This window comes from Gnatocerus cornutus, chromosome 2, assembly GCF_029298725.1.
Source record: "Gnatocerus cornutus isolate USDA-ARS CGAHR chromosome 2, icGnaCorn1.1, whole genome shotgun sequence".
NCBI classification, from domain to species: Eukaryota; Metazoa; Arthropoda; class Insecta; order Coleoptera; family Tenebrionidae; genus Gnatocerus; species Gnatocerus cornutus.
In genome coordinates, this window is record NC_142234.1 from 17,508,185 (window position 1) to 17,520,848 (window position 12,664).

Sequence of the window (12,664 nt, forward strand, 5' to 3'; positions counted from 1 at the left end):
AATGTTTCACTGGCTTTGTCAGTGTAACAAAAGCGAATGTGTCTCCGAGGACTCAACAACTGAAATAAGTAGAAGCGGATTCGCCTACTTACTTGATTTAGAACTGAACTTTGTGTAAAGTTTGCTCAGAGTTATTCCAATTCGGAAGTACATCTTAAATTGTAATTACTTTGTGCATATTTAGTGGATACCGCGTGTTTTTAACGTCCTTTGGGAGGAAATGAATCAGAGCGGTGTCTTCGTATTTTACTTCGACTTTATTGGCTGGTTAATTTGCTTCAACCTCCATTTAAATCTCTGTTCAAACTTCACTAATAGACGGAAACTTGGCATGCGAAATTAACCGATTTTTTTCACGACTTCTTAAAGAATGCTTACCTTTTAGAGGAGTTGAGCCGGGGAGCTGTGCGAATACGGGTATCTGAGAACAATAAACTTCGTTAAGTGGAGATGTTCAAAGAAAACTTCTAATTTATACTACCAATTATAGCGTCTTCACAAGTGTTAATAAACTACAAGAAGAAAGAATTTTGCCAAATTTATAGCGAGCTCTTCATCAATTTACATGGGTGCTGTTTTTTAAGAACCAGAAGTTGATTAAATCTAATTTATTTAGGCAGTTTCTGATGTAAACAACGAAAGCTTCCTTATGCCGAGAAATTTATTGTTAATTTATATTCGTCTCAATTAACTAGATAATTATTTCACCAGAAGCGGTGGCCATTTATATTTATCATTCTGACTATTAGTTGTAATATTTTATTTAAAATTTAACGAGCTATCGACCGCAGCAGTTTTTCATTTTCACGTTTATTCTGCTTTGTTTAATGCCACATGCGTAATCATCATTACCACCGAGGGAGATGTTAAGGTCACAATTCTACGAAAACGTGCGCTCTGCAGCCCTAACTCCCTGAAAACAACCCTGAAGCGAAAAGAGTAACTCAATAACTCCTTCCATTAATGCAGTTATCTCTCGAAAAATGAAATTGTTACAGAACCAATTAATACACATTAAGAATGATGTCTAGATAATTTCCACAGTCATTAGTGCCTTATTCTGCCATTGTCTCATCCAACAAAGAAAATTATTATTAATTGTACCATTTTAAAAATGAATGGAGAGATTCGCGTTTCATTCATGTCTGTAGCAGTTATTTTTATTAATGAAACCTGCTTTCATCGAGTTTATCTGTAAGATGTGGCATATTTCAGTCAAATGATGTCATTAAAAATAATTGTTGCGCGATTTTTACGAATCGGTTACATCTTCCCGAATTTTGAGACGGTCTACCATAAATAATTCCGAAAACACGACTTAATGGGAAGCGGATGCAATCTTTTAAAGTCTTGCCAATCACCAAAGGCAATGTTAAAAATGAGGGAATCGCCGGTTTGGTTAATGATGCGTTTTATTGCCGTGATATCGGAGAATAAGCTATACCGTAAAATGGGGTTATTCTCTTGACGTTTATTTCACTCTTATCGGGAAAATTCGTACACTTTAAGGAGTTCAAGAGGCACTTTTTTATAATTCCTGTAATGAATATCTCAAACAAAATTGTTTAAATTGAATACACCGCCGGCTGTTTGTTGGATCACCTGCTTGTTGTTTTACCGACTAAGCTTCTTGTCAGGCTTATGAACCAACAGTGTTGTAAAATTTGTAACGACATTTTTAGTTAACATGTAAACTGAAAGTTCGCTTGCATAACGACGCCATTAGTTCTTTGCAGGTTCATAAAAACTCCGGCCATTTTCTGGTCTTACCGGCACTATTTAGTCGCAAAATTTGCATTTCATTCCGGGCTATTAGCAGAGTCATTTAAGTATAGGAGATAATGACTAAAGTAAATTGTGAGGATATATCAACTTAGCACAGGTAACCTCTGGAGAGAAGATAAGTAAGTCGTTTAGAGCATTTATCAATTAAAATTACCCCGTTAGTCCAAAAAGCACAGTTAGAAGTCGGTGGTTCACATGTCAGGCAATACGGAAGAGACAACCTTGCCATAATATGCCCCATATGAGCGCTTATAATGCAGAACACAAGTTTGCCAACTTCATGTGTTGAACAGACGCGGAGAAGAGACGACAATGGTGGCAGTGTCTTTACGGCGCCGTGGAGACACCTAACTACTTACTTTCAAGGTATCTGAGCCAAAGCAATTAATGTCTAATTTCAGGAGCTTCGGCAATTTCGTGTAAAATCCTGGTTAATGTTACATTAAATTCGTAAGCTTGTGGAAACGACTCAGCGATGGGATAATTAAAAAAAAACACAAGAGAAAGAAGGTGGGTGTTATGTCAGAAATTAAATTGTCGACGAAGCTAATAAAAATAAATACATTTTGCTTTTTAGGATGTAGTTTTATTGTGGCTTCTTTCAGTACACAAATTTCATCGCTTGGATTTATACGAGAGCCACAAAATATAACGATAAAAACAGATGGAACAACATTATGACTAGATTATATTGCTGGCTCCATAAAAAACAACGCGAACAACAGGTATTCCAAAATATCTAAAAATTGCTGAGGAAGATTTAAAAATCCCCAAGAGGATCCTATCCACTGTTTAACTTCACTACAACTTATAAAATATAAAGAAGCGGTTTTGCCATTGCATGGTTTCCACTTTTATGGTTTGCCTTAACTCTAAAATATTCATGCAAGTGTATTATAATAAAAATGTTATCACGAAATACCAAAAGGTCCAAAAGTGGACTCACTGTATGTTCAATTAATTTGCTGTTAATGCGCCCTCATCCAGCCAAATCCATGTCAGAATAACAATAAACTCATTTCACGCTGTTTAACTCTAATATAGCTGTAAATGGTCAAGGAAAGTGACTGTAAAGAAATTAGAAACGTCACTGCAATGCCCGAAGGTAAAAAGAAGTTGAGCACATTTTATAAAGTTTGCAGAGAAAACTTTTACTAAGCTGAAAACTTTTATTAAACTTATTGAAATATTAATCAATATTTGATGTGTCCAGTTTTTTGCCTAGATTCTGGTGAAAAGCTCCTAAGCGTGGAGATTATTAAATAATAATCGGATTTTACTGAAAAATGGATATTTCTTAAGTCTCTCTTTTAGTGTGTAGACCAAACTCTCGCATAATTGTTTTAAAAAATTTCGAATAAATTCTGTATACGCAAACTAGACATTTATCCCTTAAAAAAATTAAAAAAAAAATCTCAAAAAATCTCGAAGAATCTCTGATGGAGCAAACGCAATAATATCTAAAAAAAATTAAATCCGAAATAATCTCTAAACGAATCCACTTGAATCTACATAGAAGTACCTGAAGAAGAAGCCTTGAAAAAACCTCTAGAGGTAGCATTGAACAATTTCCCAAAAAGAATTTTAGGAGAGACTGCTTCAGCAATCTTAGAAAATAATTTTTAAAAAATGTCTATAAAAATCGGAAAAAAAAACTGAAAGATTTGCAGGATCAAAAAAAAATCTGAAAAAGAGAAACCTTAAAATCCTGAAATCAAACATATTTGTGCTTGAATTGAAAAACCAAAAAAAAAACAGAAAAACCGCAATGAACAAAAGACAAAGGAAAGTTAATTTTTAGTAAAATCAGTTCTCCTTTGCCTCGAATCCAATATTCCACTCCCCCGCGAACTACTTGTTGGCGCTTGGCCTCGAAACAAAGTAAGTGTCAAATCTATTAAAACGAAGGGCTGGTGCGAAATTTAAGCCCAACCAAAGTCTTCGATGAGTGCCCTCACACTCGTCTGCTACGCCCATGGATAAAACTCAAAGGAATTAATTACTGCAGCCGTGTTATGCCGATGCTAAAGTGGCCACTCAAGACTGCCTCATGGAGAGGGTTCTTCGAGATGGCAAAGCTCTCGTCAGCAATACGTGAGTTCGTTCGTATGCTAATGGGTTACCTAAAAGCATATCTTAATGGCGATTCCCAAGGGATTCCTTCTCTTGCCGACCTTAAAGACATTTTAAAACTCTCCCTTCGGTCATTCCGAATGCAAACGTATGAAAGATGTAGCAACTCGAGAAAAGAGAGACCAAAGTTTTTGATGAACACTATAAGACGTATGAAAGGGCGCACGCAGCTAATGAAAAAGTTTCAAACTTGAATTAGCTAATTAGGAAATTATCTCAAATGAAACTTGATGTTGAGCTAAACGAAGAACATAATTTTTGAATCAAATCGATTAAAACGACACTGATCTTTGTGTAAAACGCAAAAGTAGCAATACCCCGCTAGAAGCGCGCGATTTGACATTTAAATTTCCGTCACGGGAATTGTGTCATTCTTAATTTATGTCGTTGCACGAAAAGCTATTTAGTAGCAGCAAATGAAATGTTTGCAGTAAACATATGAATTATTCACATCTCCTTGATTTTTGTTTATCTCTCTCCGCTGCAATTTTATAAAGATCAGTGAAAGACTTAACATTAGGAAACAATTTGATATGAATCTTTCGAAAATAGGTCCCAGTTGAAAGCGAAATGAGCGCAGATAAGCCAAATGTCTCCAAATCTAGAAGGGTTTGTAAATAAGCTCTGTGATAGTATCAGCCAGTCACCTTAGATCGTATCTAAATGCGTATAAGCAGACCATTCTGTTTGATTATTTCGGCAAATTACCAAATAACATTATTGCGGGCGTCGAATCGAATGTCTTATTTGTCAAATAACCCCAGCAGTGACCGGCAGAGATTGACCCTTATAATAATTACACCTAATTAGTGCACAATGTTTATGGACCCTAAAGTTTTAGAGGGCTAAATTTTTAACTAATAACAATTAACGGCATTTAAGCTGTAATTAAATTAAGCTAACGGTATTGTTTTGTGCGGGGGAAAACTGAATAGTTAAAGCGGAAATGAGAACCCTTGGTGAGGATGTTTTCCTTCCTGCTTATAGCTAGTACTAATAAAATAATAACAGATAATCATGCCCTCGCTGGAGAAATAGTTATATTTACAAATTGTAACTTTAGGCACTTGAATTAAATAACTAAATCATCTCATCTCGACTATAATCTTGTTCCATTTATTATTATTAAAACATTAACATAACAGCAATAAACAAGTTGAATGATGTATTACGGAAAATAAATTTCCTGAACGCGAGAAATACATGTTTATCCTCTATAAATATAAAGTACTTATGGGCATAAATTCAGATGATAGGGCATCAATTATACGGAAATAGAAATACAGTTAGAACCGTTCGCTTCCACTAGTACACCCTTGCCGAACATGATATGTGCAGTTAATTTTGTAATTATATAATAACACTAATAAAACGTTATGATCAGAACTAGTAGTAATTCCAGTAATGACAGGAACTAGTTATTTTGTATTACATTTGGGTAACTGCACGAAATCTCTCGTTGTAATGGTTATAGAGTATCATTTTGATTTTAGATAGTTGTAATAGACTCCTGGGTCGTTTATTCTTATTTTAGGTATATACCCGCTTCGAAAAAGTTGAATTGTTTGTGATATACAGTATCGATTTTAGATTAGGACATCGTAAGCGCTTGGAGGACGAGTAATTTCTGAAACTGCTAAATTGCTTCGAAAAGATTTCGACATTGCAGAAATATACTAATCGGCATTCACACAATGGTTTTGAACTGATCCCCTCGCGGCTTTTAAAACAGGACGTCACGTTCTCCCCTTATGTATAAAATATCAACCATTGCTCTTCCCGTTGTAAAAAACTCTAAGGGTCAAATTTAAATAGAAATAGATTCTCGATTTAAGAATCCTGACCCAAAAATTCGGTCACGTACATCCCCATTGAATACTAGAAATAAAAGAAACATTTCCTTTTTAACTGCAAATTAAACCTACATTTGTTTTACGATGTTGTCTGATTCAATTATTTTCTTTTATGTAGCTCTCCATGTAATGTTTTTCAAATACCCTTTGAGCATAAAACACATTACGGGGATTTACAAAGACAGCCGAAGCAGCAATTATTTTCCAGTAAAAACCAAACAAACAGAGATGTGTGCTGGATTTGCGTGGGTCGAAAAAGGTGAGTTTGACATCCAGGTGAGAAATGTACTGTGTTGATTCATTAATTTAAGAAGCAATAAAGAGTTTGTTTGGGTAGCTATACATTCTCTTATACGATCGTAGCAATACGAGCGCAATTTCTAGCACCAAATAGTGGGAATCGTGAACTATTTAGCATTCTTGAGTGAAATATAGCACAAAGCAGCCTTCAGATTATCTGTGCGAACGAAGATGAGATTACAAATTTATTTCCAGAAGCGTTCTATTTGGTAGTTTCACAAAACAAATCAAAAAACTGTTCAGCAGCACCTAATTTAATCCGTTTATAAAAACAAATAAATTACAATTAATTTGATTCTAATTGTAAACAAATCCGGACCGTTTTCCATTATCACCATTTCAGTAGCCGTTGGTTGAATTTTAATAAATATAAAGCTTTATATTTTATTCGCCACTTTGATCCCCAAGGGTGTTTTTTGAATTGCAGATGATTCAAACCCTCGCAAGCTTTAAATATTAATTATTCCAAAAATCTGACCTTGGCATTTAGGGGATTTTGCGGAGATTCGAATCCAGTTTCTCTACTAAACCACTAAAAAATGATGCAAATGAACTGAAAAAGCCTAAATCTAAATGTTTTGGTAAAACGTCGGGCGGCTAATCTTAATGGAGGACGCTCTCATTCATTAATTAACGACGAGGGTAAATTAATTTTTTACTGCAGCTTCAGAACATTTTTGGGGGTTATTTTTTAATTGAAAAGTAAATAAAGGTGAAGTTTTATTAGTAAAGTCGTTATAAATGTTTGATTACTTACGCTTCACTGTTTTTTTACGATGAAAATCTTTAGCGAATGAATCACGAAGTTGTTTAATTAAAACCGTAGTCTGGTTTTCCGAGCTTCCATAAATCTATCTCGATAAGTTTTTATTGTAAAATTTTTCGCATGGGCGGGAAATTTCCGCCAGTTCCATCTTGTCATGACGGATTGAAAGCGAATCAATTTCATCGGTCAATAAAGAGCTACTACAACACGAAAACGTGTAGCATCACTTGAACGTTTAATAAAGTCTTGGATAGCTGTAACAATAACAATGGTACGTGCATACAACTTTATGTGTACTTTGTTATTTCCGATACCTCTTTCGAAAAGGAAGAGATCGTAAAGGTCTCTCTGTTTTAGAGGATCAAGTTGCGTTATAGATCCACGATGCTGAAACGTTCTCTTTATCAGAACGTTGATTATTTATTTGGAAACCCTTTTGTTATCACCAAGGGGGATCTATAAAGACGCTCCTCCTGTCTATAGAATCAGAGATCACAATGAAAGGCTTTGCCGAAATTGTTATCACGCTATTTATGTTTATTGAACATTGAAATGGAAGTTTCGGACACTGATTATTTGCTCGCTGTTAAAACATCTTCAGATAAATTAACGACAGTGTTGCTTCATATTTTATAAATCCTCCACATTCCTCGTTCATGTCAACACGCTGTAACGTCAAGATGCACGCAATAAATTATTTGGAAAGTAACGTCTTCGCCTATTACAATTATCTGGCCTCCGAATGACGAGCTCGTGAGCTTTATTCGTGATGGGGGAAGGCAAAATCCGATAGAGAAAGTTAATTCTTTAAGAGCTTCCGTTAAGAAATTATCTACAATCTCTCCGCCATAGTTAAGATTCTCCGTCGAAGCCAGACAGATTCATGTTCTTGAAAAGTGTTTTTCGCGTGCCCGAGCTATTCGAAATTTAATTTAAAGGTGAGAATTTCATTAAAATGGTACCTTAGAAGAATAGTTTTAGTTTGGTTTGGAACGGAATTATTAATCGACCGATGATGGTATTAATTCTTTCGTCAGAGCATGAGGGAATACTCCGGGCGGATCTACGCCATAATTTAACCCGATTAGATATGAAATTGATTTAATTGGGCGAAAATCAGCCCGAGTCGATAGCTTTTCCCGGTTGTCCTTTGGGAGAAGGAAACGTGTAACTCTGCGAAAATATTTGTCACATTTCGCTGTTTCTCCGTTCCCTCTATACGTAAAAACACCTTTAAAACACATTTGAGCCAATTTGCTTTTTTGACAATCCCATCCGGATGGGGTATGTCGCTCCTGAAGCATTTGTTTTGAAAGATGACATAGCCTACTACTCTGTTTCAGCCGAGCTTTACGTCTCAACTTTTCCAATTCATTTAACTTGGAAAATAGCTTGCTTAAATAAAACGGCATCTGCAAATATAGGTATGACAATCCATTCTTTACAACTTTTATTCACTAAATAAATAAAAGGAATTTGTCGTTGGAACACAAATGGAGAGAAGACGAGATGTGAAAAGTGTAGAAAACTAAAGATTTTTTGAGGCGTCTTCAAAAGGATTTTTCATGTCGAATGCAACGTTTGAAATAGGATGTGGCGTTTCTGACATTCCTCTTTCCGGTTCCGGAATTCTGGCCTAAACACACGACTGTACTACTCAAATGAATGTCTTTACGGTGAAAACACGGGAATGCATTACAAAGAAGAGACTGCGCGCTGTTACTGGCATTATCACCGTGTTTGAATTAAAAACAGTAGAGACGTCCGAACCAGAACGCTATCTTGGTTGTAATCAGATGTACAATTTGCAACGAAATAATGACGAAGTGGGAATTCGCATGCACCGGTAAAAATGTTCAACTTCATGTTCAATCTTTGAATATGAACCGTTCCATTGTAATCACAATAAATGCAAATTTATTTAGATTTCTGGGCTACGATGACAGAAAAATCAATCGCTTTTATGCCTCAAACACACAAGTCTTCCAGTTTTCTTCTTAAGGCACTATTTATACCAATAAGAAAAGTGACTTCCGGTGTAGAAATATGGCAACTTGAATTACCCTTTTATGTTGAAAAAATCAAAACCTGTCGAAGAGAAATGTTTATTATACACAAATTAAAGCCTTGTGAACACATGTAGATAAAGGAAATAAATAACGATCAAGATATGCATATACATATGCGGTGAATGGCGATTGCAACAATAATGAGCATATTTTCTTGTCAAATCTGTAATTATAAATCATTGTTATGGAACGATCTACTTTTCCTGCCCTGCGAACTGCCATTATTATGACGTTATTTATTACGTACTAATTTGTAATCAATTAATACCCGACCTTCATTATAATTAGCGTAATTAATTGCTTCATCACCAGCGCATAAATCAACTTCACAAAGAATAACTTGTCAATTTTTGCTTTTTATAATTTTGTAATTGGCACAAGTACAATAAATTATTTATCGAAAAGACAAAGTTGCCTTGTCAACTCGACAGGCCATTTACATACCGAACACAACCGTTAGCTATTTTCATCAAAACTTGAAATGCATTAAATTGGAATGATTGACGGAGCGAAACAAATCAGCTTTCTTTTAGAGCTACTAACTTTGTTATTGTTCATTTTCACGAGCATAAACTTATATGGTGGTTGGATTGACACTTGAGATATTGTCTTATAAAGAATTTATTTCATTGCGACAACTATAACAACGTCAAGTGCTCAAATAAACACTTGGATGTGCCAGAGAAAATTGGTCTTACAGAGATGTTCGAGCCACAAAACTAATTTTCCCAAAAATATCATCTAGATATTCACAGTGAAATTTAAACTAAGAACCGAGCGAAAGTATCCGTGCCCAAAATATCTCGGAAATTATTAGAAATATTGAGAAACCGTTTACGCCATCGTAAACTAAAAAAAAATCGTTCGTCTAAAGTCTAAAGTTAACTGAATTATGGCCGTTTGAATTTTTGGGTTGTCGCCAGAGGGCCAAATTTTTGAAGATTCGAAACAATTCGTGCTCAATATCTCTGAAACTATTACAGATATTAAGATGCGGTTTGCGGCATCGTTTTTCTCGCGATTTTTTACATAAGAAATAGTTCTTAGATTTCTCAAAAATCGAAATTTGCAAATTCTCGCGAAAATTCATAACTAAAACTTCTGATATCGACATCTCGCTTATTTTTTCGAGTAAACTTGAGTTATTATACATCAGTGCACGCAAAATTTTCCGCAGATGTCAAATCTGCGATTTAAATTCAGATCCAACAAGAAATAACTGAGTTATGGCCGATCAAAGTTTCGAAAAGTTGATTTTCATTTTTCTTCATTTTTCCTAATTTTTAAAATTAAATATCTCGGAAACGATTTGAGATATTGAGATGAGGTTTGCGCCATTCTTTTTCTCGGCTCATTTTACCTTAGAAAATGTTCTCAAAAGCCCAAAATTCGATAGTCGATTTTTCGCGAAAAAAAATTCCTACTCAAACGATAAAAAATTTTCATTTTTTTTATTTTTGGCCATAGCTTGTAAACTATTTGTCTGATCGATCTCAAATTTGACCAGTAGATAGATTTCGAGCTCCTCTTTCGACTGATGTATAACTCAAAGCTATTAAACGTCGTTTTCATTTTGAAAACATTTATTGAAAATCACCCTAAAATGACGTCTTCAAAACAGTTTTTGGCCAATGTCTCGTTCATTTATTAAGCAAACTCAACGAATATGGGTCTCATTTTACGCAGAATTTTACGCTGAATTCAAAAACATGATAATTTTTTAATTTTTGTCAACAAATAACCGAGTTATGGCCGTTTGAATTTTTGGGTTGTTGCCAGAGGGCCAAATTTTTGAAGGTTTAAAACAATTCGTGCTCGATATCTCGGAAACTATCTCAGATATTGAGATGCGGTTTGCGCCATCGTTTTTCTCGCAATTTTTTATATTAAAAATAGTTCTTAAATTTTTCAAAAGTCGAAAGTTGCAAATTTTTGCAAAAATTTATGACTAAAACTATGCCAAACTTCTGATATCAATATCTTGATTATTTTCTACAGTAAACTTAAGTTATTATACATCAGTGTACGCAGAATTTTTCGCAGATTCTAAATCTGGGATTTAAATTCAGATTCGACAACAGATAACTGAGTTAAGTTGATTTTCAATTTTTCTCATTTTTTGTAATTTTTAAAGTTAAATAAATATCTCGGAAACTATTTGAGATATTGAGATGCGGTTTGCGCTATTCTTTTTCTAGGCTCATTTTACGTCAGGTCAGGTCAGGTCATTTTTTTCTGTGAAGGCACCATAAAATCCTTGAATTTACATTATGATCTCACGTTTGCTAAACATATTAAGTTTTATCAATTACCAGAAAGCAAATAAGCGTCAAAATTCAAATCCTACACAGAAACCGTGGTGGAAGTAATTCGGTTTTTGTCCCTTCGAATTTTCGATTGTGATTTCGTTTGAGTGGCGTCGTTAATGTTTAATCGGAGCACCCACAAAGGAAACACGTTCCGCGGCTCCAGTGCAATTTAAATGGGGAAAATAAGCCAACAACGTAATAAATGTGCAGTGTGCAGGAAAAATTCAGCGAATAAGAACATAAACTCAATTTGAGCGGAATGGGAATTACTCGGTATAAAAGACAGCTTCAGTTTTTTACCCCTTCGATCATAAAAGATCCATCGATATGCGAAACGTCTTTAATTCAATACGTTTCCTAGCAGAGTGACGTTATATCTCGAAAACGCGACCATTGTCTTTTATGATATCCTAATGGCTGCACTGGAAATCGACCACCTAAGTTTTATTTCTTAAATAAAAGAAATTTTTGTGTTAGACCATTTAGGAGCTCGCCCACGATGCTGTAATCGAATAAGTCTGTTATGTGCCAGTTTAGTGCAATTACATTTTTATGACTTTATTTTCGAAAAGGTAAGAGGTAAATAAATTATGAAGTGAGATTTCTTGCCTTAGTCGAAGATGGTATAATCGACGCCTCGCTCGTAAATCCCTAATTTATCGGTAATTCTCAACCGCTGGGAAAGACGTCCGGGTTTATTTCATGTTTATGACAAAACGCGAGAATCCTTAGACATAAAATCCACACTGTATAATTACCGAAAATATTCCAGAGTTATTATCTTACGCCGGAAATTCATAGGTCTTTTTATCGATTGCTTGAATTAATGTCGCAAGATTATCACTAATCCCCGGTAAATTAAGTTATAGGGGAATTCTGCAAGACCCAGCTTACACAAAAACTGCAACAAAACCGGCCCGGCTCGAATTCAAATTATGTTTTTTGGAGGTAATAAGTCTTGAGTAATTTATCTGAGTGACTTAACTTCTTTACTGTTGCTAATGACTGCTAATTAGAAACAAAGTCTTAGCTGTCTGCAAGCTGCATTAAACCGAACGTAAAAAATGACCTTTTCGGATCCTGGAAATGACATCAAAATTTATTCAATAAATGCCAAACTCTCATTATCATTTTAAAATGTTACAGTTTAATAATCTGTGATGTTTTGAATTTGAACACTTTTGGAAAACGAGTCCAAATATTTTATTATTGTCGGCAATCAATTTCGCTGTATTTTCCGGGATTATAAATAGAGACGTGAACTTTGGCAATACATAAATTCTAGCACAATTTGTAAAATTAATAATAGCAATTAGAGCCTATAAAAAATTTAAATCGCATTTAAAATTATACGCCTCCAAAATTAGGCGCCCTGCGAGCTTTAAGCTTTGGCATTTTTTAATATTACCGAGAGTCGCATTTTAGAAATTCAATTATATGGATCAAAGA

General features: G+C 34.8%; 1 long non-coding RNA gene across 1 annotated transcript in view; it reads right to left on the bottom strand.

The window, feature by feature from the left end:
• Positions 1-378: 378 nt before the first annotated feature.
• The window catches only part of LOC148179626 (uncharacterized), an 84,163-nt gene continuing 71,877 nt past the window's right edge, over positions 379-12,664 (bottom strand). Inside the window, exon 4 of the long non-coding RNA XR_015771781.1 lies at positions 379-421. This is a non-coding gene — a long non-coding RNA (uncharacterized LOC148179626). The remainder of the gene's footprint in view (positions 422-12,664) is intronic.